Here is a 27,925-nt window from a genome sequence, read left to right on the forward strand (position 1 = left end):
CGGGGGGTGGGGTGGAACGAGCAGCTGTCTACCCTTAGCAGGAGGGCTCCTGATTACATACCTCTCCTGCTGCTGCTGCTGCTGGCTGTCCAGCAGCAGACTGAAGGTGGCTGCTGCTGTGCACAGGTATATAAAGGCTCAGAGCCTATTATGACACGCGCAGCCAGCGTTCCATTGCCACATTCCATCTACTGCAGGCAGGATACCTGGCTGGCTGAATGTCGCTGAGAAGCTCACAGAGACCGCCATAAGCAACAGTTTAACAGAATGCCACAGACTAATCAACCAAACTTTTTGGGTTGGGTTCTCTTTTATAGTCTGCAGGCATTAAATGAAAGAAGTCAGTGTTCCAGCAGTAGGAGACAACGTTTCAGAAAAGGCATTGTAGCAAACCAAAAAAGAAATTTTAAGCGCAGCAGAGTAACCAGCGCACATACCTGTTAGCTCAGGTGAGTTTAAAAGGCTGCTGTTGATAACAAGGGCATTTGCTAAATAGATGGTGTGTGTGCAACAATATACTGAAAGGTCAATTATATTGTGCAGCTTATCTCACCACCTGTAGTTATTTAGGTGAAAGCTCCAAAATGCTTGCCTAATATGTCTGTTTATCCAAAAGGAAGTAAAAAGGGAGAGCTAGAAAGATAGCATTGCATCACATTACATGGCAATGCAATGCACAGTTGCTGAAGTTGAACCAAAATGAGCTTGTAATCTGGCTTCTGCAACTTTGAACATGAAAAATCCAATGAGGAGAAGAAAAGCAAAGCCAAAGAGTCCATCCCAAAATCCGACAAACAAGCAAAATGAACAAAAAACATTGAATTCAATTCTTTCTGATTTTAGAAACTGCATTAAAGAAGGGGTGCACCAGTCCTGGAGATACTGCAATACCAGGTCAATGCGTGGAGTGGACAGAGCAAGCTCTTTTTCCATCTCCCTGTTCTAAAAATCCATTTAATATATGGTCCCCAGATAGGGGACGTATCAGATATTAAACTGATAAGAACAGATACTACACTTGATCTTAGCCAAAAGGCCGAGAAGCGATAACCAGAATTGGTTTCAAACTACGGAGCCACCCAAGGATCCTGAAAAGTCCATTTGTGGAGATGAGCTCCTGGACTCCCGTTAAGAAGACATGTTGTCAACCTCTAGATCCCTTACATGCCTGCACTTTTCGGCTTGCTGCTGCTGCAATCCACGCGTTTTAGATCTGCATAACTCCACCTCTTTAAACACAGCACCTTCACCCCCTGCTGTTCCCACCCGCCTCAACACCGTTGGAAGGGAGGAGAACCAATTAAGGCGGGGGGTGGGGTGGAACGAGCAGCTGTCTACCCTTAGCAGGAGGGCTCCTGATTACATACCTCTCCTGCTGCTGCTGCTGCTGGCTGTCCAGCAGCAGACTGAAGGTGGCTGCTGCTGTGCACAGGTATATAAAGGCTCAGAGCCTATTATGACACGCGCAGCCAGCGTTCCATTGCCACATTCCATCTACTGCAGGCAGGATACCTGGCTGGCTGAATGTCGCTGAGAAGCTCACAGAGACCGCCATAAGCAACAGTTTAACAGAATGCCACAGACTAATCAACCAAACTTTTTGGGTTGGGTTCTCTTTTATAGTCTGCAGGCATTAAATGAAAGAAGTCAGTGTTCCAGCAGAAGGAGACAACGTTTCAGAAAAGGCATTGTAGCAAACCAAAAAAGAAATTTTAAGCGCAGCAGAGTAACCAGCGCACATACCTGTTAGCTCAGGTGAGTTTAAAAGGCTGCTGTTGATAACAAGGGCATTTGCTAAATAGATGGTGTGTGTGCAACAATATACTGAAAGGTCAATTATATTGTGCAGCTTATCTCACCACCTGTAGTTATTTAGGTGAAAGCTCCAAAATGCTTGCCTAATATGTCTGTTTATCCAAAAGGAAGTAAAAAGGGAGAGCTAGAAAGATAGCATTGCATCACATTACATGGCAATGCAATGCACAGTTGCTGAAGTTGAACCAAAATGAGCTTGTAATCTGGCTTCTGCAACTTTGAACATGAAAAATCCAATGAGGAGAAGAAAAGCAAAGCCAAAGAGTCCATCCCAAAATCCGACAAACAAGCAAAATGAACAAAAAACATTGAATTCAATTCTTTCTGATTTTAGAAACTGCATTAAAGAAGGGGTGCACCGGTCCTGGAGATACTGCAATACCAGGTCAATGCGTGGAGTGGACAGAGCAAGCTCTTTTTCCATCTCCCTGTTCTAAAAATCCATTTAATATATGGTCCCCAGATAGGGGACGTATCAGATATTAAACTGATAAGAACAGATTTTTTGATTGAATATATCTTTTATTAGCACAAAAAATAAGTTAACAGACAGTGTACAGTGCCGCAGCCCAGTACACACAGAATTCTACATCATATTTACATAGCATGAGGATACGACGCACTAACTAGACACATCACACCCCTATGCTACACAAAACACTCAATCTGAAAGAAAAAGCATGTCAATCAATACAGTACGACGAACCGTGATAAGGGATGGGGATTGGGAAAAGGGGGATGGGGAGGGGAAAATCACAGGCCCGAAGCTTTATTGAAAGACAAGACACATAAGGGGAGAGGGGGAGGAGGGGTTTAGTCCTCGTCCTCGTCCTCCGGACCGTCCATGATGGAATAGTCTCTGAGCAGGCTGTGGATCAGCCTGCGGCAGTCCTGGATGGACATCCTCTCCCTCCTCAAGATGAGCCGGTTCCTGGCGACCCAAACGGCATCCTTGAAGCAGTTCATAAGGCGCCAAGCCTCCTGGATGGCTCCGACGGTATGAACCCCAGGGAAGAGTCCGTAAAGCACAGAATGGTGCGATAGGCTCGCCCTGGGGACAGAGTTCCTCAGGTCGTCCTCAAGTGCAGTCAATAGGCGCTGTGCAAATCCGCAGTCCCAAAAAGTGTGCAAAGATGTTTCCTCCACGAAGGGGCACCTTGGGCAGTACCGGGTCTTGCACAGGTTCCGGGCATGCATGAATGACCGGACGGGCAGTCCGCCCTGAATCGCCATCCACGACAAGTCCTTGTGCCCGTTGGTCAGCCTGTCAGACGACACATTTGTCCACACAGTCTCCAGCGTGTCCTGGTGAAGTCCTGTGATGTTCTCCACGTCATCCTTGGCTCTGATTAGCTTGTGGATAGTTTTGGGCTTCCACAAGTCGGGCTTGAGTCCCTCCAGTTGATGCTCCCCCACAAATCGAACGACGTCTCCGTAGAACCATGGCGTCGTCCAGTTGTAGGGGAAGGAGCTGTCCCACTTGTCCCAGCCGAGTCGCCTCCAAAGAGGAAGCAGGAAGAAGCGAGACATGGACCTGCCCGCGGAGCCATTCTTGACTTGCAAAGTCCGGCGGACACAATCACACACAAAAGAGGATCGCAGGAGGGTGGGGATATCTGGAACGCCCTTCCCACCCTTGCGAGGCTCCTTGTACATGACGGCCCGCCTGACTCTGTCCATCTTGGATCCCCAGACAAAGTGAAACACTGTCCTGGTAATGGCCCTGCACACAGTGACGTGTGGGGGCCAGGCCTGCGCCGTGTACTGCAAGACGGGCAGGACCTCATTACGCAGGACGAGTGCCTTACCCTCACAAGTGAGGTGTCTGAGGCTCCAGAGTCCGATCCGTTGCTTCACCTTGGCCAAGCGTTCTTGCCAGGACTTGAGGGCCGCTCCTTCCTTCCCGAACCAGACTCCCAGCACCTTGAGGAAATCCGGTTGAATGTTGAAGGGGAAGGGGGCGGAGGAGGCCGGCTGCCAATCCCCGAAGAGCATGGCTTCCGACTTCCTGCAGTTGACTTTGGCCCCTGAAGCCCGGCCGAACCTCTCACACGTCTGGACGAGGGCGTCGACTGAACCACGATCAGCGCAGAAGACGGTGACGTCGTCCATGTAGAGCGAGCACTTGACCTCGTGTCGTCCCGGACCCGGTGCGGTGATCCCTCTGATCTCTCCATTCTGCCGGATAGCCTCTGCGAAGAGTTCTATAACACAAACAAAAAGAAGAGGTGATAGAGGGCAGCCTTGTCTGACCCCAGAGAGGACAGGGAAGGGGTCAGTCTTCCAGCCGTTCACCAACACCGAGCTGTGGATATCAAAATACATCAGACGGACATACGAACAAAACATGTTACCCAAACCTAACCGGTGCAGAGCTCGGCCCATGAACTCGTGGGAAACCCGGTCGAAGGCCTTCTCCTGATCCAAGGAGACCAGGGCCGCGTGTGCGCGGCGGACCTTGATGTACTCGACCGTGTCCCGCACGAGAGCGAGGCTGTCTGCGATGCGACGTCCAGGGATGCCGCAGGTCTGGTCCGGGTGGATGATCCGTCCGATGACCGTCTTAAGTCGTGTCGCCATCGTCTTGGCCAGGATCTTGTAGTCCACGTTGAGCAGAGTGATGGGACGCCAATTCCTCAGGTCGCACCTCTCTCCCTTCCGCTTGTACAGGATCGTGACCATTCCTTCCCTCAAAGATGGAGGCATTCTACCCTCCACCACCATCTCCTCGTACAGGTCCAACAGGTCCGGACAGATGAGGTCTCCCAGCGCTACATAGAGCTCCGCTGGAAGACCATCACTGCCCGGGGTCCTGCCGGTCCTAAAGGATTTAGCGGCAGAGAGCAATTCGCCCACCATCAGAGGTTTGTCCAAGGCTGCCGTGCCTGCAGGATCAAGATGGTTAGTGATACCTGACAGGAACTTATCAGCAGCGTCGGGGTCGGTAGTCTTGTGGGAGTAGAGTTCGCTGTAGAAGTCGCTGACGACCCTCATCACGTCCTCCTTCCCACGTCGCATGTTTCCGCTCTCGTCTCGCAGCTCGTTCAGGGGCGTGTGACCGGCATGAAGTTTCCTGAAAAAGAATGAGTTACATTTCTCACCCTTCTCCAGATTCTCCACTTTGGAACGGAAGATGATTCGCTTGGACTCCTCCTCAAAGTGCCTTTTCAGGCTCTTCTTGGTCTCCTCCAGCTCCTCCCTCACGTCCCAGCCGCAGTGAAGAAGGTCCTGCAGCGACCGCAGCTCGCGCTGCAGCCCTCTGAAGTCCCTCCTCTTCTCACACTCCTGTTGTCGACCCTTGGCCTGAAAGAAACAGCGAAACTCAAGTTTAACATATTCCCACCAATCAGAGACTGTTTGGAAGCTACCCTTGTAGGACTGCCACATTGCGTAGGCTGCTCTCAGCTCCTCCACGACTTCATCCTGAGCCAGCAGAGCACAATTCAGCTTCCAGGAGCCGGGGCCGGACGGAAAACCGTCGCCGAGGACACCTTGTAAGTGAATGGCTCTGTGGTCGGAGAAGAAGCAGGAGACCATCGAGTGCCTACTCTGCCTGACTGCCCGAGAGGTGAACACAAAGTCAATCCTGGAGCGGAGTGAGCCATCGGGTCGGCTCCACGAATACTTCGTGGAGCCTCTCCCCATGGAGCCCACCACGTCCTGAAGAGAGGCCTCGGTTACCATCTTGATGAGCAGCTTGGACGTGATGTCCAACTTGGCAGATGTGCCAGAACTACGACCGTCCTCCTCGATGGGGCAGTTGAAATCCCCGGCCATCACTAAGGTCCTGGTGGTGGCAAGCTGAAGCCGCAGGGTCTGGAAAAGCTCCAAACGCTCATTCTTCAGTGGGGACGCATACACGTTGATGAACCTGACAGGTTCTCCCGCCCAGTTGCCATCTACAACAAGAGCCCTGCCGCAGATGAGCTCCTGGACGGACTCAAGCGTGAATGCGCCCCCCCTGATCAGAATTGCGACCCCCGCAGACTTGCAGTCACCCCCACCGGACCACTAGGATGGACCGTGGGACCACTCCCTGGCCAGATGTTTGAAGGACCTAGAGGAGGGAAGGGAACATTCCTGCAACATATAAACATCACACAACTGGGAAGTAAGGAAGGCATAAATAGTCTGACGTCTGAACTTGTCCTTGATGCTCCTGACATTAATGGAAAATAAGTTAATATTAGCCATCATGTAGGGAAAAAAGAAAAAGTTAGCGCAGGCAATACACCTTAGTTACCACTCCGGTCGGGTGGTCCCTCGTCGGTGTTGACTGCTGGTGACGGGATCACCAGCAGGCCCTCTTCCTCCATCTGGTCAAGCAGCGCGGCCTCAATCTCGGCGACCACCAGTTCCTCCTCTTCTGGCTCGGCCACCAGGGTCTCAACCATGTGCTCCATCTCTTCTGGCTCAGGGAGGGTATCCTCCTTTTCGCCTACGAAATCCAGAATCTTCTTTTTGGAGGATTCAGTAGCAGGGCTGTCCTCCACCTTCCTCTTTCCCCGGGTTGGAACTGGGGAGACAAGAAGGGGAAAATCCTCCTCGGAATAGATAGCGGCGGGTGGAGGAAAGGTTAATTCCACCGCTACCATGGTCTGGGGAGGGAGAGTGGCTGCCGGGGCAGGGGAAAGGACACCTGCTGAGGAGTAGGGGAAGGAGGAAGAGGAAGTGGAATCCTCAGCAGGGGTGGCCGGGGTGGGGGGGGATTGGACGGGGGTGGCAGGGGGAGGGATCGAGAGAGGGGTGACAGAACTCTTACCCTCCTTTGACTTTTTCTTCTGCTTCGGAGCTGCTGGGACCGTCGCTGGGGCTTTGGCCACCGACTCCTTGACCGCTTTGGCCTTGGTCGTCTCGGCCTTGGCCGCTGGGGCCTTGGTCGTCGCGTCCTTGACCTTCACAGGCCTGGTCGTCGGGGCCTTGTCCTCCGTAGCTGGGGTCGTCGCAACCACCGATGCCCAGGATCTCTCACGCCTGGGGCAATCCTTGTACAGATGAGCCGCCAGCCCACACAGGTTGCAGGACGTCTTCTTCGGGCAGTCCTTCGAGCTGTGTCCCGTCACTCGACAAATCCTGCAGGCATCCTCCTTGCAGTCCTTCATCTCGTGGCCGTTCTTGCCGCATCTCCTGCAGTTCCGCGGCATGTCCGGGTAATAGATGAGGCCGTAGGAGTTGCCCAGGGAGAATGTCGGGGGCAGGTGCCGAAGTCCGTCTGAGTACGCCAGGTCCCTGTGAAGTCTAACGGTCACCGACCACTTACCTGTCCAGAAGCCGAGTCCATTCAGGATGTGAGAGGGTTCCTTCACAACCAAACAGAAGCGTCTCAGGAAGGTACAGATGTCTTTGCCTGGGGTGTGCGGGTTGCGCATGGAGACCGTGATCCTCCTTTCATCCCTCTGGATAGGGCAGCTACCTGTAAAGGCAGAGAAAGAATTATCCGGTCCTTTTGCGCTTACCATTTCCCAGAACCTCCTGCAGGTGTTCACAGTGGCGAAGGTGACGAAGAAGATCCCCGTCAAGAAGGTCTGGATGCTGAGGGTGTCCGACCTGGAGAAGCCTCGATCCAGCAGCATCTTCTGGCAGAACACGTCCGAGGACATGTCCGGCACCCTCCCATCCACTTCCTTCAGCTTCAGGGCCACCGTCTGCCGCATCCATGGCTCCAGGGCTGGAGCTTCGTGGCGGGGCTTCTGGGGTCCCTTCTGCTGGCCAGTCGTGGAGGCAGAGTCCTTGGGGTCAGAATCGGCTCCTGGCTGGGCCCTCCTGGCTGTCCCCAGCTCCAGGCTCTTCTTTTCGGCCTTCCTCGCAGCGCTTGCCATGGCTTTCCTCGTGCAGTTACTTCTTGGAGCTGGATCTGGAACTCTTCCCGGAATGGGTGGAGCTATGCAGATTCTTCTCCCGTCGTGTTCTGGACAAATTCCCCGAAAGGTCTTTGTCTCGATGATTTTCTTCCTCGAAGATTCCACAGGACAGCCCGATTGTTCTCCGAGTCTTCGTCTTCTTCTGGATTCTTTAGAGCTTCTTCCTCCCACCGATATCCGCCTTCGTTCTCTGATGTCAGCTGGGCTCCGAAGCTCTTCTCCTTCCGAGTTCGATCGCTCTCGTCAAGTGTAGATCGTAGCTCTTGTGTTCTTAAAAGAACAGATACTACACTTGATCTTAGCCAAAAGGCCGAGAAGCGATAACCAGAATTGGTTTCAAACTACGGAGCCACTCAAGGATCCTGAAAAGTCCATTTGTGGAGATGAGCTCCTGGACTCCCGTTAAGAAGACATGTTGTCAACCTCTAGATCCCTTACATGCCTGCACTTTTCGGCTTGCTGCTGCTGCAATCCACGCGTTTTAGATCTGCATAACTCCACCTCTTTAAACACAGCACCTTCACCCCCTGCTGTTCCCACCCGCCTCAACACCGTTGGAAGGGAGGAGAACCAATTAAGGCGGGGGGTGGGGTGGAACGAGCAGCTGTCTACCCTTAGCAGGAGGGCTCCTGATTACATACCTCTCCTGCTGCTGCTGCTGCTGGCTGTCCAGCAGCAGACTGAAGGTGGCTGCTGCTGTGCACAGGTATATAAAGGCTCAGAGCCTATTATGACACGCGCAGCCAGCGTTCCATTGCCACATTCCATCTACTGCAGGCAGGATACCTGGCTGGCTGAATGTCGCTGAGAAGCTCACAGAGACCGCCATAAGCAACAGTTTAACAGAATGCCACAGACTAATCAACCAAACTTTTTGGGTTGGGTTCTCTTTTATAGTCTGCAGGCATTAAATGAAAGAAGTCAGTGTTCCAGCAGAAGGAGACAACGTTTCAGAAAAGGCATTGTAGCAAACCAAAAAAGAAATTTTAAGCGCAGCAGAGTAACCAGCGCACATACCTGTTAGCTCAGGTGAGTTTAAAAGGCTGCTGTTGATAACAAGGGCATTTGCTAAATAGATGGTGTGTGTGCAACAATATACTGAAAGGTCAATTATATTGTGCAGCTTATCTCACCACCTGTAGTTATTTAGGTGAAAGCTCCAAAATGCTTGCCTAATATGTCTGTTTATCCAAAAGGAAGTAAAAAGGGAGAGCTAGAAAGGTAGCATTGCATCACATTACATGGCAATGCAATGCACAGTTGCTGAAGTTGAACCAAAATGAGCTTGTAATCTGGCTTCTGCAACTTTGAACATGAAAAATCCAATGAGGAGAAGAAAAGCAAAGCCAAAGAGTCCATCCCAAAATCCGACAAACAAGCAAAATGAACAAAAAACATTGAATTCAATTCTTTCTGATTTTAGAAACTGCATTAAAGAAGGGGTGCACCGGTCCTGGAGATACTGCAATACCAGGTCAATGCGTGGAGTGGACAGAGCAAGCTCTTTTTCCATCTCCCTGTTTTAAAAATCCATTTAATATATGGTCCCCAGATAGGGGACGTATCAGATATTAAACTGATAAGAACAGATACTACACTTGATCTTAGCCAAAAGGCCGAGAAGCGATAACCAGAATTGGTTTCAAACTACGGAGCCACCCAAGGATCCTGAAAAGTCCATTTGTGGAGATGAGCTCCTGGACTCCCGTTAAGAAGACATGTTGTCAACCTCTAGATCCCTTACATGCCTGCACTTTTCGGCTTGCTGCTGCTGCTGCAATCCACGCGTTTTAGATCTGCATAACTCCACCTCTTTAAACACAGCACCTTCACCCCCTGCTGTTCCCACCCGCCTCAACACCGTTGGAAGGGAGGAGAACCAATTAAGGCGGGGGGTGGGGTGGAACGAGCAGCTGTCTACCCTTAGCAGGAGGGCTCCTGATTACATACCTCTCCTGCTGCTGCTGCTGCTGGCTGTCCAGCAGCAGACTGAAGGTGGCTGCTGCTGTGCACAGGTATATAAAGGCTCAGAGCCTATTATGACACGCGCAGCCAGCGTTCCATTGCCACATTCCATCTACTGCAGGCAGGATACCTGGCTGGCTGAATGTCGCTGAGAAGCTCACAGAGACCGCCATAAGCAACAGTTTAACAGAATGCCACAGACTAATCAACCAAACTTTTTGGGTTGGGTTCTCTTTTATAGTCTGCAGGCATTAAATGAAAGAAGTCAGTGTTCCAGCAGAAGGAGACAACGTTTCAGAAAAGGCATTGTAGCAAACCAAAAAAGAAATTTTAAGCGCAGCAGAGTAACCAGCGCACATACCTGTTAGCTCAGGTGAGTTTAAAAGGCTGCTGTTGATAACAAGGGCATTTGCTAAATAGATGGTGTGTGTGCAACAATATACTGAAAGGTCAATTATATTGTGCAGCTTATCTCACCACCTGTAGTTATTTAGGTGAAAGCTCCAAAATGCTTGCCTAATATGTCTGTTTATCCAAAAGGAAGTAAAAAGGGAGAGCTAGAAAGATAGCATTGCATCACATTACATGGCAATGCAATGCACAGTTGCTGAAGTTGAACCAAAATGAGCTTGTAATCTGGCTTCTGCAACTTTGAACATGAAAAATCCAATGAGGAGAAGAAAAGCAAAGCCAAAGAGTCCATCCCAAAATCCGACAAACAAGCAAAATGAACAAAAAACATTGAATTCAATTCTTTCTGATTTTAGAAACTGCATTAAAGAAGGGGTGCACCGGTCCTGGAGATACTGCAATACCAGGTCAATGCGTGGAGTGGACAGAGCAAGCTCTTTTTCCATCTCCCTGTTCTAAAAATCCATTTAATATATGGTCCCCAGATAGGGGACGTATCAGATATTAAACTGATAAGAACAGATTTTTTTTTTTTTTTTTCTCCTCAGACGAGGAAATTCCACAGTCTATGGAAACCAGACAAAGGAAAATTCCATCAAAACAGCTGCGTCAAATCCAATACGCAATTTGCTGTCCCCATCATCATCGGAAATATTTATTTCATATTTCAAAACAACAATAACAAAAATCAAGAGGTACTAACAATATATCTCCACTTTTTAACTTTCCATATTCCCTCCGCATCCACTTCCCCTCTCCTCTTTTTGTCCCATAGGAAACACACATACATCTTCCCCAAAATCACCTTCACACTATCCTTTACAGCAATTTCCTTCCTTTTAAACACATACACATTCCTCAGATCCCATAACACTTCCTTTATACATGCAAGCATCAACCACAAGACTCTTTCCTTCGTCCCATCACATATTCCCAAACCAAACATAAACAACTCAAAAGACAACAAATTCACACCACACAATTCTTTACACAAAGGCCCCATTCTCCCAATCACATCTCTAGCATACTGGCAATTCCAAAAAACATGCAACACACTTTCCCTTCCACCACAGCCATTTCTTGGACACATTTCACTCCTCACCAAACCTCTATTCCTCTGAAACTCTCTCACAGGTAATACTCCATGTAAAGACTGCCACACAACTTCACTCTGTTTGTTGGTCATACCACTCATCCGCACTTTCTTCCAAACCTTCTGCACATCACCACCCCTAACCATATTTATTCCACATTCTACCTCTCTACATTCAATCATCCTATACACAGCCTTCTTATTCTCCAGCAATCTCACATCTGCATCACACAGTTCATACCTCACCAAAAACTTATAAACCCACACATACCATACAGGCACCTCAAAAGCAATCGGACATCGCAAATCCCTTTCTTGCCACTTTAAACGAAACAAATACGCTCCAAATAAATACCTACACATAGATGAAAACTTTCCATCCGCCCTAATCACTTTCAAAACAAACACAACGATATTCACACCAAAAAACACGTCCAAATTCGGAAAACCCAAACCACCTTTTTCCACTCTTTTAACCAAAATTTCTCTCCTAGCTCTCTCCATTTTCGAGTTCCACAAAAAAACAAATAAAATTCTATTCAAGCTTCTCATACACATATATCCTGGTGGAAATACTACCGCAATATATAAAAATATTGGCAACACCACACTCTTAACAATTAAAATCTTCCCAAAAAAGGATAAACTCCTCAATTTCCAAAAATTCAACTTCTGCTCAACTTTTCCTTTCGCATCATCCCAACTTTCTTTCCCATCCAAACTCTCTGAAAACTTCACACCCAAAACTTTAATAGGTCCATTCACTACATTCACACCTACATCCCTACTTAAACTTCCGCCTCCAAAACCCTTACACTCACTCTTTTCCCAATTCACTTTAAACGCAGATGCACCACAAAAAATAGACACTAACAACTTCACCCGCCTCACCGAACATTCAGAATCACATAATACACACACGTCATCCATATAACCACTCACCTTCCATTCTTTTCCTCCACCTCCCGGCACTTGCACACCACGAATTACCTTATCTTTCCTCAGCATACACAACAATGGCTCAATTGCACAAATAAATGCTACAGGGGACAAAGGACACCCCTGTCGCACACCCGAAAACACATTCACTTTCCTACCCACATACCCATTCATTAAAACACAGCTATAAACACCCGCATACAAACTTCTCACTCGCCCAACAAAATCAGCCGGAAAACCCATTTTTAACAACACTCTGAACAAAAAACCATGCGACAACCTATCATAAGCCTTTTCAAAATCCAAACTTAACAAAAATACACTCTTCTTACGACCCATGCAATCCCATAGACAATCTCTTAACATACACACACACTCATGAATCCGCCTCCCAGGTACCGCACAACACTGCTCATCCCCAATCACACTCTCTATCACATCACGCATCCTATTAGCCATAAGTTTTGCATAGATTTTATAATCACAATTAAGTAACGTTATTGGCCTCCAATTCCTCAGACTTTTCAAATCCCCTTTCTTAGGAATTAACACAACCAAACCTGCACGCATACTCTCAGTCACCTCCATGTTTCCCCACATATACTTACATACATCCACAAAGTCCTTACCAATCACACCCCACATCACACGATAAAATTCTACTGGGAGGCCATCCTCCCCCGGCGTCTTATTCAAAGCCATACTACACATAACCTTCCATACCTCATCACCAGTCACCTCACCCATCACTCTCTCTCTTTCTGCTTCACTCAACTTACTCTCTAACACACTCAAAACATCATTCTCCAAACATTCATCCCTCTGTTTCACTGCATACAGATCCTCATAAAACTTAGCCACCTCTTCACACATATCCTCTCCACTCACCTCACTTCCATCTGCTCCATACACCACGCTCATACTCTGTTTCTTTCCAAAAACTTTTTTAAAGAAAAACCGAGAACATTTCTCATCCTGCTCCATCTTATCAATCTTTGCCCTAAACACTATGCTTCTCCCTCTCTCCAACAAAAACTCACTAATCTCCTTTTTTACCTCTAAAATATCCTCCTCCACCTCAACTCCTCCTTCCCTTAACTTATACAAAACGCTCAACCGCGCGTTCAGTTTAACAAAACTCTCTCTTTTAATTGCTGCATACTTGTATCCTAAATTTTTAAAGAACATTTTTGCTTGTTTCTTCACCCAGTCCCACCACTCACAAACATTCCTGAACTCATTTTTATGCTTACACCATTCTTCATACCGCCTTTCATACTCCTTTCTCACATCTTCATTCTCTAACAGTTTAACATTTAACTTCCACAATCCTCTCCCAAACACTCCATCAACTTTTATATCCAACTCACACAACATACACACATGATCTGAAAAAAGAACGTTTTCCTGCCTATAATTAACAGAAACCATATTTTTAGAAATAAAACAATAATCCAATCTGGATTGTACCCTACCACTCTCAGAAAAGAAAGTGTTCAACAAAGGATTCATGTTACACACGCGCTGCATATCACACAACCCAAAATCATTCACTAACTCCAATAATGCTTTCCCAGACACATCCACATTCACTCTCCCCACATCACAGTTCATATCACCCACAATTACCACAGGTATTCTTCCTGGAACAAAAAGCTTAATTTTTTCAAATAAATTTTTGCGCTCATTTTTTTCAACTGGCGCATAAACATTAATAACACAAAACTTTACATTCTTGTATACAAAATTAGCAAGGATACATCTCCCCACCTCAATAACCAAATAATCACTCAAAACAACCTCCCTTCCTTTAACCAAAATACCCACACCATCATTCTTATTACATGCACTCCCCGACCACACAGACGCTCCATAAGACCATTCATCCCCTTTCACACCATCCACTACCCCACATTCTTGTAAACAAAAAATAGATGCATTTTGCATAGCTAAAAACTCAAAAATAGCAGCTCTTCTTACTTTACTTTTAAACACTCTTACGTTTTGGGACACTATGGTAAATCCCATAATACTTCTACTCCTTCACCAATTACACAAAGAAATAGCCTTTGGCCTAAACCAAAGCTCACAAGAGGACAAAAAGAAAAAACATTTACAATATTATATGGTGACACTATCCAGCACCACCACTATCCTCCTCCGCCATCAGAACAGAACAGCTGGTTTCCGACCCGCTGGCTTCACCAGCCACACTCCTCATTCTGGCAGTTCTGATCTTCCTCTGAGGCTCACTAAAATCTGCATCATCACTGCCCCCACCATCCTCCCTACGACTCTTCTTTGCACCCCTATCATCCTCCGAAGAAAAATCTTCAATGTTTTCAGGACCCGAAGGGTGTTCAGGACTGTCGGGTTCCGAGATTTGCACTTCACATCCTGTTGCGTCCATTGCCTCTCCAAAAGTCATCATCTCAGGCAGCTCTGCTTCCACCACTTTCCTAGATATTCTCGCAGACACTGCCTTTTTCTCCACCTTTGCCACTTCCCTCCAGAACTCCTTTTCTTCCCTCCGCTTCTTCCTCATTTCTTCAGCAGAAGAAGAACATGGTCTCAGGGACACCTCCTCTGGCGCCGTAGAGGGAGAGGCTCTACCAGTTTCCCGCCTCCTTCCCTCTCTCTCCTCCCTCTCCAATCTTTCCAGCACTTTCAGTGCGCTTGCCATCTGCCTCCTCTCCAGCTCCTCCTCCTTCTGTTCTTTATCAGAACGTCTAGGTGCACTCATAGGACAGTCCTTATACATGTGATCACTACTCCCACAGACATCACAGGACTTGGCCTCTGGACACTGGTTGGCCATATGCCCCTCCTTTCTGCAATTTCGGCAACACTGCCCTTTAAGGCATGTTACCATGGTATGTCCGAAAGAAAAGCATCTACGGCAAAACATGGGCTGGCCTGGGTAAAAGAGGAAACCTCTATGGCCTGCAACGGAAAAATTTGATGGAGGGTGTCTAAAGCCCCCCACACTGTCAGGATCCCTTTTCAATTTCACACGGAATTTATACTGACAGTTAAAGATTCCTAGACAATTGACTTGCTTCACTCCCTTCCGCACATATTCACAGTAGCGAGAGAGGAAGCACTCCAGCAGCTCAGGGTCTGTAAAAGGGTTATAGACAGTCACAGTCACCTCCTTTTCTTGCAGACCAAACAAAGGTTCCCATCTAACTCCTTCCAAGCAGGGGTCACTAGAGTGACCACGGAGCCATTCAAAGACATTAAGGCAAACATCCTGGTCCATAAAGGTAACGTCATAATTACCTTGACGTGAAAATTCGTTGACACTGAAGATCTCAGAACGTCTTGCTCCAGCTTTGCCTTCAACGATGTCTTGGACAATGAAAACCACGTTGTTCTTGTTCTGGTCAGATGGATCCACGGACAAACGGATGGTGTTCTTCACAAAAGACATCTTGGATTCTGTCGGTATGGAATACCACAGGAAAAAGCAGAAAATCCTCCACAAAAGGGTCCGGATTCCTCCAGGAGACTCGCACCAATCAAGGTACAGTCATACGATCGCAGCCAAAAGGCCGAGAAGCGATAACCAGAATTGGTTTCAAACTACGGAGCCACCCAAGGATCCTGAAAAGTCCATTTGTGGAGATGAGCTCCTGGACTCCCGTTAAGAAGACATGTTGTCAACCTCTAGATCCCTTACATGCCTGCACTTTTCGGCTTGCTGCTGCTGCAATCCACGCGTTTTAGATCTGCATAACTCCACCTCTTTAAACACAGCACCTTCACCCCCTGCTGTTCCCACCCGCCTCAACACCGTTGGAAGGGAGGAGAACCAATTAAGGCGGGGGGTGGGGTGGAACGAGCAGCTGTCTACCCTTAGCAGGAGGGCTCCTGATTACATACCTCTCCTGCTGCTGCTGCTGCTGGCTGTCCAGCAGCAGACTGAAGGTGGCTGCTGCTGTGCACAGGTATATAAAGGCTCAGAGCCTATTATGACACGCGCAGCCAGCGTTCCATTGCCACATTCCATCTACTGCAGGCAGGATACCTGGCTGGCTGAATGTCGCTGAGAAGCTCACAGAGACCGCCATAAGCAACAGTTTAACAGAATGCCACAGACTAATCAACCAAACTTTTTGGGTTGGGTTCTCTTTTATAGTCTGCAGGCATTAAATGAAAGAAGTCAGTGTTCCAGCAGAAGGAGACAACGTTTCAGAAAAGGCATTGTAGCAAACCAAAAAAGAAATTTTAAGCGCAGCAGAGTAACCAGCGCACATACCTGTTAGCTCAGGTGAGTTTAAAAGGCTGCTGTTGATAACAAGGGCATTTGCTAAATAGATGGTGTGTGTGCAACAATATACTGAAAGGTCAATTATATTGTGCAGCTTATCTCACCACCTGTAGTTATTTAGGTGAAAGCTCCAAAATGCTTGCCTAATATGTCTGTTTATCCAAAAGGAAGTAAAAAGGGAGAGCTAGAAAGATAGCATTGCATCACATTACATGGCAATGCAATGCACAGTTGCTGAAGTTGAACCAAAATGAGCTTGTAATCTGGCTTCTGCAACTTTGAACATGAAAAATCCAATGAGGAGAAGAAAAGCAAAGCCAAAGAGTCCATCCCAAAATCCGACAAACAAGCAAAATGAACAAAAAACATTGAATTCAATTCTTTCTGATTTTAGAAACTGCATTAAAGAAGGGGTGCACCGGTCCTGGAGATACTGCAATACCAGGTCAATGCGTGGAGTGGACAGAGCAAGCTCTTTTTCCATCTCCCTGTTCTAAAAATCCATTTAATATATGGTCCCCAGATAGGGGACGTATCAGATATTAAACTGATAAGAACAGATACTACACTTGATCTTAGCCAAAAGGCCGAGAAGCGATAACCAGAATTGGTTTCAAACTACGGAGCCACCCAAGGATCCTGAAAAGTCCATTTGTGGAGATGAGCTCCTGGACTCCCGTTAAGAAGACATGTTGTCAACCTCTAGATCCCTTACATGCCTGCACTTTTCGGCTTGCTGCTGCTGCAATCCACGCGTTTTAGATCTGCATAACTCCACCTCTTTAAACACAGCACCTTCACCCCCTGCTGTTCCCACCCGCCTCAACACCGTTGGAAGGGAGGAGAACCAATTAAGGCGGGGGGTGGGGTGGAACGAGCAGCTGTCTACCCTTAGCAGGAGGGCTCCTGATTACATACCTCTCCTGCTGCTGCTGCTGCTGGCTGTCCAGCAGCAGACTGAAGGTGGCTGCTGCTGTGCACAGGTATATAAAGGCTCAGAGCCTATTATGACACGCGCAGCCAGCGTTCCATTGCCACATTCCATCTACTGCAGGCAGGATACCTGGCTGGCTGAATGTCGCTGAGAAGCTCACAGAGACCGCCATAAGCAACAGTTTAACAGAATGCCACAGACTAATCAACCAAACTTTTTGGGTTGGGTTCTCTTTTATAGTCTGCAGGCATTAAATGAAAGAAGTCAGTGTTCCAGCAGAAGGAGACAACATTTCAGAAAAGGCATTGTAGCAAACCAAAAAAGAAATTTTAAGCGCAGCAGAGTAACCAGCGCACATACCTGTTAGCTCAGGTGAGTTTAAAAGGCTGCTGTTGATAACAAGGGCATTTGCTAAATAGATGGTGTGTGTGCAACAATATACTGAAAGGTCAATTATATTGTGCAGCTTATCTCACCACCTGTAGTTATTTAGGTGAAAGCTCCAAAATGCTTGCCTAATATGTCTGTTTATCCAAAAGGAAGTAAAAAGGGAGAGCTAGAAAGATAACATTGCATCACATTACATGGCAATGCAATGCACAGTTGCTGAAGTTGAACCAAAATGAGCTTGTAATCTGGCTTCTGCAACTTTGAACATGAAAAATCCAATGAGGAGAAGAAAAGCAAAGCCAAAGAGTCCATCCCAAAATCCGACAAACAAGCAAAATGAACAAAAAACATTGAATTCAATTCTTTCTGATTTTAGAAACTGCATTAAAGAAGGGGTGCACCGGTCCTGGAGATACTGCAATACCAGGTCAATGCGTGGAGTGGACAGAGCAAGCTCTTTTTCCATCTCCCTGTTCTAAAAATCCATTTAATATATGGTCCCCAGATAGGGGACGTATCAGATATTAAACTGATAAGAACAGATCAGGTTTCAACATAATTTATTAAGTGCGTAAAAGATGGTTTACAATCAAAAACAACAACACAAACAGTACATTATTAAAACACAGAATTCCACCCATAAAAACCCCATATACGATTAGCATCCCTCCTCCCAATACATTTGACATCCCTCAAGTAATAAATATACATCTGGCTAAAAGCAATTTTAAGACAATCCTTCACAGAAATAGCATCACATTTAAAAAGTAAAATATTGCGTGCCTTCCAAAGGGCGTCTTTAAAACAGTTAATCATACACCAACATATACAATACTGTTGAGGGGTCGGACATTTAAAAAGGCCATATAAAACATATTCATGGTTAAAATCTCTTAAACCGCAAGTCCATTTTAAAAGAATCCCAACTTTGTGCCAAAGTTCCTGTGCAAATGGGCAATTCCACATAAGGTGCAAGGTGGTTTCGTCATTAATACATGAGTCTCTGGGGCATTTGGCTCTGGCCACCAGGCCTCTCCTGTGTTGAAACTCTCTGGTGGGGAGGCACTGGTGGACCACCATCCATGCGATGTCCTTATGTCCATTTGCTAAGAATTTCCCGAAGACATTCTTCCAAACTTGCTTCGATCTCTCTTCTGAGAAATTTACTATGGGGGTCACATCTTCATTCCTCCTCAGAAAAGATAAAAGCTTCTTGCGGTCTTTAAAAATGTCCATATTAAAATCACCAAGGCTATAAAATCGAACAGTCTTTTCTAAGATTGCTTGGTGTTTGGGGGGGCATAGTAAAACAGGGGAATTCAACGACAACTTAAACCATCTTTTAAAAATCATCCCACAAGTATATTTTAAAAAATAACTTAGCGCACTATTACCATTAAAATGTTTGAAACAAAAGCAGAAATAATTTAAATGCAAATAAATATGTAAATCGGGGACATCCCTTCCGCCGTTCATTTTATTCTTCCTCATTATTTCTCGCCTTAATTTTTCCATTTTGGAGTTCCATAAAAACATAAAGATCATCCTAGTCATTTTTTTAATTAAAACATCAGAGGGGGGGTACACCATAGCTATATACAGTATGAGGGGTAACAACACTGATTTTATAATTAAAATTTTCCCCTCCATTGTTAGGGACCTCAAACCCCAAAATGATATTTTCTTTGACATTTTTTCTATGACATTCTCCCAGCTTTGAGTTCCCACATTCTCCTCGTTAAAAACAACTCCAAGAATTTTTACATTGTCTCGTTTTATAGTGAGCTGCGGGAGTTGGGCGGTGTCCCAGGATCCCAAAGTCAGACATTCAGATTTATTTAAATTAAGTTTAAACCCGGATGCCTGGGAAAAAAAATCAATGCGCAACACCGCCCTCCGGAGGGAAGCAGGGTCCACGCACACAACCGTCACGTCATCCATGTAGCCAAAGACTCTCACATCACTGCCACCTCCGCCTGGAACAGGAACCCCTCTAATCACTTTGTCTTTCCTTATTGCGCTCAGCAGGGGCTCCATGGCGCAGATGAACAGGATGGGCGACAAGGGGCATCCCTGCTTCACTCCGGACTCAAGGGGAACTCCATCTGTTAAAAAGCCATTAAGAGAAATTTGACTAAAACAATTTTTATATAAAATCTTAATACAATTTAAAAGCATATTAGGGATACCCATTCTTTTTAAAACTCTAAAAAGAAATCTATGAGAGACTCTATCGAAAGCTTTTTCAAAATCTAGGGCTAAAAGAGCTACATTTTGACCCCGGTCTCTGGAATACCAAATTACATCCCTTAATACGTTTAAAACCTCTGAAATACTTCTGCCTGGTACACTACAAACCTGCTCAGGCTGGATTAGTTTGGCAATGACACTCCTGAGCCGGTCTGCAACCACCTTAGCAAGTACCTTGTAATCAACATTTAGGAGAGTTATGGGTCTCCAATTCGCTAGAGTACTGCGGTCACCTTTTTTATATATCAAAGACACCACTCCTCTCCTCCACGAAAATGGCAACTGTTCACAAATAAAAACTTCTTTAAAAAGCATAAAAAGGTCCTCTTTTAAAATGTCCCAAAAAGTAAGGTAAAACTCTACAGGTAGTCCGTCACACCCAGGTGCTTTACCCTTAGAGAAACTTTTAAAAACATAAAATAATTCCTCTAAAACAATATCGCGTTCTAAAAACTCCTGGTCTGTAAAATTTAACTTAAAATCGAGATCATTAAGAGCATCAGATAAAAAGGACTCATCTATACACTTTTTACTAAAAAGATGCTTATAAAAGTTAAAAGTAGCATTCAACATTCCCTGCATAGATGTTTCACCCTCTAGATTTGTGATCACTTCTCTTTTATCCATGACTTTTTTGAAGAAGAAGCGAGAGCACTTCTCCCCCTCCTCCAAGTGCTGCACTCTAGAGTTAAAAATAATCTCTTTCCCCTTTGTGTCTATGCAGTTCTGAATTTCAGTTTTTAGGCTAGCAATATCATCTCCCACCTCCACCCCTAGCTCTTTGAATTTAAAAAGTGTTTGTAGTTTGGTGTTAAGATCACTAAAACATCTTTTTTTCTCTCTAGCTTTACGTCTCCCTGCTTTTATAAAAAACATTCTGACTTTTTTTTTCAAATTTTCCCACCAGGTTGCCATAGGGGCATCAGAAGGTTTTTGTCGCCGCCAGGCTTGATAGGCTTTACCAAAGTCTTGTCGAATCAGAGGGTCCTCCAGCATGTATGTACTTAGACGCCAGAGGCCCCTGTTGACCCTCTGTTCATCCCGATATTCTAGATGCACCTCCAAGCCCTTATGGTCAGAAAATATATTTGATGTTAAAACACATTTTACAGGGTTAAAATCATCTGATAGGAAAATAAAATCGATCCTGGAGGACACCCCTCTTCCGGACCACGTATAACCAGGGTCCGTCGGCAGGAGTGACCTCCACGCATCGCATAATTTAAAATCAGTTATAAAATCTTTCAATAGATGACATGACTTATCCAATTTGCGTAAAGGGTCACCCCCTGCTCGTTGTTCACTAGCACAAAGACAATTAAAATCACCCCCTACGATCAGGGGAGATGACCCAGTACAGTACAATGGCAATATCCCAAATAAATTAATTCTCTCTTGCTTATCAGGGGGAGCATAAATATTCATTACACGTAGGGTAAAACCATTAAATTTAAAATGCACTAAAACCACTCTGCCTGGTACTATTTCTGTGACAGCATTTATAGTAATATTTCTCCCACGACAGAGGAAGCCCACCCCCGCTGACTTGTTGTCATTGGAGCCAGACCAGATGGAGGGCCCCAGTCTCCAATCTGTCTTGATATCATTATAATTTAGTGCATGTTGTATTCCGCATTCCTGTAATAAACATATGTCAAAGTCAGTGGTTTCTAAATACTTGAATAGAGCAGCCCTACGAACTGGGCTCTTTAATGACCTCACATTCAGTGAGACAAGTCTTAATGTGGGCATTCATAGGTCAGGGTGGTGGATCTTCCATGAGGACACCTGACTCAAAGCCCTGTATATCAAATTTCTCCAGGACATCCGGGCTAGAGGACCCAAACGACTCGATATTCTGTGAGCCGGCGGTTGCCCCCTCGTAGGTCACGGTTCCCAGCCACATTCCAGGAGACGCTGGGGCTTCGACATTCCGTCTCTTTTTCGGGGCAGACTCCACTAGGTCACTGGTGCAGTCCTCCTCTTCCTCCACCTCCTCCAGGGGGGGAGACTGGTCCATCAGGACAAGATCAGCAACACAGATTTCCTGATGTTCGCCACCTAGAAGCAAAGCCCCCTCATCTGGCTGGCTAATCGCCCTGGAAGATCCTGAGGCCATCGCTGCGTGGTCCCCTGTAGCCAACCGCACAGGGGCACCACCCTCCAGCTCAACAGGATCGGTATCGGGAACCATCGATACGGAGGATACCCTCCCAGAAGGAGGACCCCCCCGCTCCGGTCCATGCGAGGTCCGCCCATCGTTAAGGGACTTCGATGCAGGTGCCGCCCCAGAGGGGCCTCCGGCTCCCTGCTCCATCCCAGCCTTCTCGCCCTTCGAACCGCCCTCCGACGCCGGCCTGCCAGTGAAGACCGGTGGGCGCATCGGCTCAGCTTCAGAAGATGCAGCTTCTGCGTAGGTCCTGGTCCTGGTCCTGTTGGGGCATCCTCGGAACATGTGCCCCGCCTCACCGCAGAGATTACATTTCCTCCCATCGGGACAGTCCTTCATTAAATGTCCGTAACAGCTGCAATTATTGCAGCGGTCTACTTTCCTGCCCGTGCAGGACGTTTGGGTATGACCCATTTGTCCACAGTTCCTGCAACATACTGGCATTCCAGGATAAAATAAGTAGCCTCTGCTCTTACCGATTACGAAGGTTGAGGGAGGGTGTAGCATTCCTCCCACTCCACTAAGGTCCCTCTTTAGACGGGCCATATACCTTCTCTTGCCGCACCAGAAGCCTACCGCGTTCTTCACAGTACCCAGGTATCTCAGATCATCACAATAGCGGGTAAGGTAGGTCGAGATGTCTGCAGCTTCCACAAAGGGGTTCGGGAAATGCACCACGATGGGGATCTCGTCATAAGCATACAAGAGACAAAAGGTTAGTCCATCCAATTCATCTAAGTAGTTTTTCTCGTTTACCTTTTGTACGAGTTGCTGACAGCATCCCTGGCTCTTGAAGGTGATGGTGTATGTCCCCTTGTACTCGTTGTCCTGGAAGCAGAATATGTCTTCCCGCCGAAACTCCAGTACTCCAAGAAGAATCCTATGGCAGATGTAGTCCAAATTCTTCTCCATCCTCGATGCTGCTCCAACTTCAATCCTCACGGTGTTCCGCATCCGGGCATCACCCGATGAATATGTGAGCGTTGCCGGCATCCTTCACTCAGGAACGTACCGACTCTTCTCTCTGAAAGGCGCAAGCCTTCATGGGATCCCTTCCCGTTGCTCCCGGACTAATCCTTCCTCCCAATAGCAGCAGGGGGGTTAAGTCCCTCCGAAGAGGAACGATCCCCCCAGGCCGAGAGAAAGGGTACCAAGAGCACCTCACAGGCAAGACCACACAGGTAAACCTGATAGATCGTGCCAAAAGGCCGAGAAGCGATAACCAGAATTGGTTTCAAACTACGGAGCCACCCAAGGATCCTGAAAAGTCCATTTGTGGAGATGAGCTCCTGGACTCCCGTTAAGAAGACATGTTGTCAACCTCTAGATCCCTTACATGCCTGCACTTTTCGGCTTGCTGCTGCTGCAATCCACGCGTTTTAGATCTGCATAACTCCACCTCTTTAAACACAGCACCTTCACCCCCTGCTGTTCCCACCCGCCTCAACACCGTTGGAAGGGAGGAGAACCAATTAAGGCAGGGGGTGGGGTGGAACGAGCAGCTGTCTACCCTTAGCAGGAGGGCTCCTGATTACATACCTCTCCTGCTGCTGCTGCTGCTGGCTGTCCAGCAGCAGACTGAAGGTGGCTGCTGCTGTGCACAGGTATATAAAGGCTCAGAGCCTATTATGACACGCGCAGCCAGCGTTCCATTGCCACATTCCATCTACTGCAGGCAGGATACCTGGCTGGCTGAATGTCGCTGAGAAGCTCACAGAGACCGCCATAAGCAACAGTTTAACAGAATGCCACAGACTAATCAACCAAACTTTTTGGGTTGGGTTCTCTTTTATAGTCTGCAGGCATTAAATGAAAGAAGTCAGTGTTCCAGCAGAAGGAGACAACGTTTCAGAAAAGGCATTGTAGCAAACCAAAAAAGAAATTTTAAGCGCAGCAGAGTAACCAGCGCACATACCTGTTAGCTCAGGTGAGTTTAAAAGGCTGCTGTTGATAACAAGGGCATTTGCTAAATAGATGGTGTGTGTGCAACAATATACTGAAAGGTCAATTATATTGTGCAGCTTATCTCACCACCTGTAGTTATTTAGGTGAAAGCTCCAAAATGCTTGCCTAATATGTCTGTTTATCCAAAAGGAAGTAAAAAGGGAGAGCTAGAAAGATAGCATTGCATCACATTACATGGCAATGCAATGCACAGTTGCTGAAGTTGAACCAAAATGAGCTTGTAATCTGGCTTCTGCAACTTTGAACATGAAAAATCCAATGAGGAGAAGAAAAGCAAAGCCAAAGAGTCCATCCCAAAATCCGACAAACAAGCAAAATGAACAAAAAACATTGAATTCAATTCTTTCTGATTTTAGAAACTGCATTAAAGAAGGGGTGCACCGGTCCTGGAGATACTGCAATACCAGGTCAATGCGTGGAGTGGACAGAGCAAGCTCTTTTTCCATCTCCCTGTTCTAAAAATCCATTTAATATATGGTCCCCAGATAGGGGACGTATCAGATATTAAACTGATAAGAACAGATACTACACTTGATCTTAGCCAAAAGGCCGAGAAGCGATAACCAGAATTGGTTTCAAACTACGGAGCCACCCAAGGATCCTGAAAAGTCCATTTGTGGAGATGAGCTCCTGGACTCCCGTTAAGAAGACATGTTGTCAACCTCTAGATCCCTTACATGCCTGCACTTTTCGGCTTGCTGCTGCTGCAATCCACGCGTTTTAGATCTGCATAACTCCACCTCTTTAAACACAGCACCTTCACCCCCTGCTGTTCCCACCCGCCTCAACACCGTTGGAAGGGAGGAGAACCAATTAAGGCGGGGGGTGGGGTGGAACGAGCAGCTGTCTACCCTTAGCAGGAGGGCTCCTGATTACATACCTCTCCTGCTGCTGCTGCTGCTGGCTGTCCAGCAGCAGACTGAAGGTGGCTGCTGCTGTGCACAGGTATATAAAGGCTCAGAGCCTATTATGACACGCGCAGCCAGCGTTCCATTGCCACATTCCATCTACTGCAGGCAGGATACCTGGCTGGCTGAATGTCGCTGAGAAGCTCACAGAGACCGCCATAAGCAACAGTTTAACAGAATGCCACAGACTAATCAACCAAACTTTTTGGGTTGGGTTCTCTTTTATAGTCTGCAGGCATTAAATGAAAGAAGTCAGTGTTCCAGCAGAAGGAGACAACGTTTCAGAAAAGGCATTGTAGCAAACCAAAAAAGAAATTTTAAGCGCAGCTGAGTAACCAGCGCACATACCTGTTAGCTCAGGTGAGTTTAAAAGGCTGCTGTTGATAACAAGGGCATTTGCTAAATAGATGGTGTGTGTGCAACAATATACTGAAAGGTCAATTATATTGTGCAGCTTATCTCACCACCTGTAGTTATTTAGGTGAAAGCTCCAAAATGCTTGCCTAATATGTCTGTTTATCCAAAAGGAAGTAAAAAGGGAGAGCTAGAAAGATAGCATTGCATCACATTACATGGCAATGCAATGCACAGTTGCTGAAGTTGAACCAAAATGAGCTTGTAATCTGGCTTCTGCAACTTTGAACATGAAAAATCCAATGAGGAGAAGAAAAGCAAAGCCAAAGAGTCCATCCCAAAATCCGACAAACAAGCAAAATGAACAAAAAACATTGAATTCAATTCTTTCTGATTTTAGAAACTGCATTAAAGAAGGGGTGCACCGGTCCTGGAGATACTGCAATACCAGGTCAATGCGTGGAGTGGACAGAGCAAGCTCTTTTTCCATCTCCCTGTTCTAAAAATCCATTTAATATATGGTCCCCAGATAGGGGACGTATCAGATATTAAACTGATAAGATCAGATACTACACTTGATCTTAGCCAAAAGGCCGAGAAGCGATAACCAGAATTGGTTTCAAACTACGGAGCCACCCAAGGATCCTGAAAAGTCCATTTGTGGAGATGAGCTCCTGGACTCCCGTTAAGAAGACATGTTGTCAACCTCTAGATCCCTTACATGCCTGCACTTTTCGGCTTGCTGCTGCTGCAATCCACGCGTTTTAGATCTGCATAACTCCACCTCTTTAAACACAGCACCTTCACCCCCTGCTGTTCCCACCCGCCTCAACACCGTTGGAAGGGAGGAGAACCAATTAAGGCGGGGGTGGGGTGGAACGAGCAGCTGTCTACCCTTAGCAGGAGGGCTCCTGATTACATACCTCTCCTGCTGCTGCTGCTGCTGGCTGTCCAGCAGCAGACTGAAGGTGGCTGCTGCTGTGCACAGGTATATAAAGGCTCAGAGCCTATTATGACACGCGCAGCCAGCGTTCCATTGCCACATTCCATCTACTGCAGGCAGGATACCTGGCTGGCTGAATGTCGCTGAGAAGCTCACAGAGACCGCCATAAGCAACAGTTTAACAGAATGCCACAGACTAATCAACCAAACTTTTTGGGTTGGGTTCTCTTTTATAGTCTGCAGGCATTAAATGAAAGAAGTCAGTGTTCCAGCAGAAGGAGACAACGTTTCAGAAAAGGCATTGTAGCAAACCAAAAAAGAAATTTTAAGCGCAGCAGAGTAACCAGCGCACATACCTGTTAGCTCAGGTGAGTTTAAAAGGCTGCTGTTGATAACAAGGGCATTTGCTAAATAGATGGTGTGTGTGCAACAATATACTGAAAGGTCAATTATATTGTGCAGCTTATCTCACCACCTGTAGTTATTTAGGTGAAAGCTCCAAAATGCTTGCCTAATATGTCTGTTTATCCAAAAGGAAGTAAAAAGGGAGAGCTAGAAAGATAGCATTGCATCACATTACATGGCAATGCAATGCACAGTTGCTGAAGTTGAACCAAAATGAGCTTGTAATCTGGCTTCTGCAACTTTGAACATGAAAAATCCAATGAGGAGAAGAAAAGCAAAGCCAAAGAGTCCATCCCAAAATCCGACAAACAAGCAAAATGAACAAAAAACATTGAATTCAATTCTTTCTGATTTTAGAAACTGCATTAAAGAAGGGGTGCACCGGTCCTGGAGATACTGCAATACCAGGTCAATGCGTGGAGTGGACAGAGCAAGCTCTTTTTCCATCTCCCTGTTCTAAAAATCCATTTAATATATGGTCCCCAGATAGGGGACGTATCAGATATTAAACTGATAAGAACAGATACTACACTTGATCTTAGCCAAAAGGCCGAGAAGCGATAACCAGAATTGGTTTCAAACTACGGAGCCACCCAAGGATCCTGAAAAGTTCATTTGTGGAGATGAGCTCCTGGACTCCCGTTAAGAAGACATGTTGTCAACCTCTAGATCCCTTACATGCCTGCACTTTTCGGCTTGCTGCTGCTGCAATCCACGCGTTTTAGATCTGCATAACTCCACCTCTTTAAACACAGCACCTTCACCCCCTGCTGTTCCCACCCGCCTCAACACCGTTGGAAGGGAGGAGAACCAATTAAGGCGGGGGGTGGGGTGGAACGAGCAGCTGTCTACCCTTAGCAGGAGGGCTCCTGATTACATACCTCTCCTGCTGCTGCTGGCTGTCCAGCAGCAGACTGAAGGTGGCTGCTGCTGTGCACAGGTATATAAAGGCTCAGAGCCTATTATGACACGCGCAGCCAGCGTTCCATTGCCACATTCCATCTACTGCAGGCAGGATACCTGGCTGGCTGAATGTCGCTGAGAAGCTCACAGAGACCGCCATAAGCAACAGTTTAACAGAATGCCACAGACTAATCAACCAAACTTTTTGGGTTGGGTTCTCTTTTATAGTCTGCAGGCATTAAATGAAAGAAGTCAGTGTTCCAGCAGAAGGAGACAACGTTTCAGAAAAGGCATTGTAGCAAACCAAAAAAGAAATTTTAAGCGCAGCAGAGTAACCAGCGCACAT

General features: G+C 46.6%; 9 non-coding genes and 1 pseudogene across 9 annotated transcripts; all 10 read right to left on the reverse strand.

The window, feature by feature from the left end:
* Positions 1–857: 857 nt before the first annotated feature.
* Positions 858–1,048, reverse strand: LOC141225534 (U2 spliceosomal RNA). The gene has a single exon (XR_012292806.1). It is a non-coding gene; the product is annotated as a U2 spliceosomal RNA (small nuclear RNA).
* A 1,115-nt stretch (positions 1,049–2,163) lies between these two features.
* On the reverse strand, positions 2,164–2,356 carry LOC141225627 (U2 spliceosomal RNA). The gene has a single exon (XR_012292898.1). It is a non-coding gene; the product is annotated as a U2 spliceosomal RNA (small nuclear RNA).
* A 5,564-nt stretch (positions 2,357–7,920) lies between these two features.
* On the reverse strand, positions 7,921–7,998 carry LOC141225135 (U2 spliceosomal RNA; annotated as a pseudogene).
* A 1,115-nt stretch (positions 7,999–9,113) lies between these two features.
* Positions 9,114–9,304, reverse strand: LOC141225524 (U2 spliceosomal RNA). The gene has a single exon (XR_012292796.1). It is a non-coding gene; the product is annotated as a U2 spliceosomal RNA (small nuclear RNA).
* A 1,118-nt stretch (positions 9,305–10,422) lies between these two features.
* LOC141225100 (U2 spliceosomal RNA) lies at positions 10,423–10,610 on the reverse strand. Its single transcript, XR_012292417.1, has one exon. It is a non-coding gene; the product is annotated as a U2 spliceosomal RNA (small nuclear RNA).
* A 6,155-nt stretch (positions 10,611–16,765) lies between these two features.
* On the reverse strand, positions 16,766–16,956 carry LOC141225278 (U2 spliceosomal RNA). Its single transcript, XR_012292554.1, has one exon. It is a non-coding gene; the product is annotated as a U2 spliceosomal RNA (small nuclear RNA).
* A 1,115-nt stretch (positions 16,957–18,071) lies between these two features.
* LOC141225657 (U2 spliceosomal RNA) lies at positions 18,072–18,261 on the reverse strand. Its single transcript, XR_012292923.1, has one exon. It is a non-coding gene; the product is annotated as a U2 spliceosomal RNA (small nuclear RNA).
* A 6,175-nt stretch (positions 18,262–24,436) lies between these two features.
* Positions 24,437–24,627, reverse strand: LOC141225280 (U2 spliceosomal RNA). Its single transcript, XR_012292556.1, has one exon. It is a non-coding gene; the product is annotated as a U2 spliceosomal RNA (small nuclear RNA).
* Positions 24,628–25,742: 1,115 nt separating this feature from the next.
* LOC141225583 (U2 spliceosomal RNA) lies at positions 25,743–25,933 on the reverse strand. Its single transcript, XR_012292854.1, has one exon. It is a non-coding gene; the product is annotated as a U2 spliceosomal RNA (small nuclear RNA).
* Positions 25,934–27,047: 1,114 nt separating this feature from the next.
* LOC141225281 (U2 spliceosomal RNA) lies at positions 27,048–27,238 on the reverse strand. The gene has a single exon (XR_012292557.1). It is a non-coding gene; the product is annotated as a U2 spliceosomal RNA (small nuclear RNA).
* Between the last annotated feature and the right edge of the window lie 687 nt (positions 27,239–27,925).

This window comes from Phyllobates terribilis, unplaced genomic scaffold (genome assembly GCF_046119375.1).
Source record: "Phyllobates terribilis strain yellow unplaced genomic scaffold, ASM4611937v1 Scaffold_404__1_contigs__length_1715579, whole genome shotgun sequence".
In the NCBI taxonomy this organism is placed as follows: domain Eukaryota; kingdom Metazoa; phylum Chordata; class Amphibia; order Anura; family Dendrobatidae; genus Phyllobates; species Phyllobates terribilis.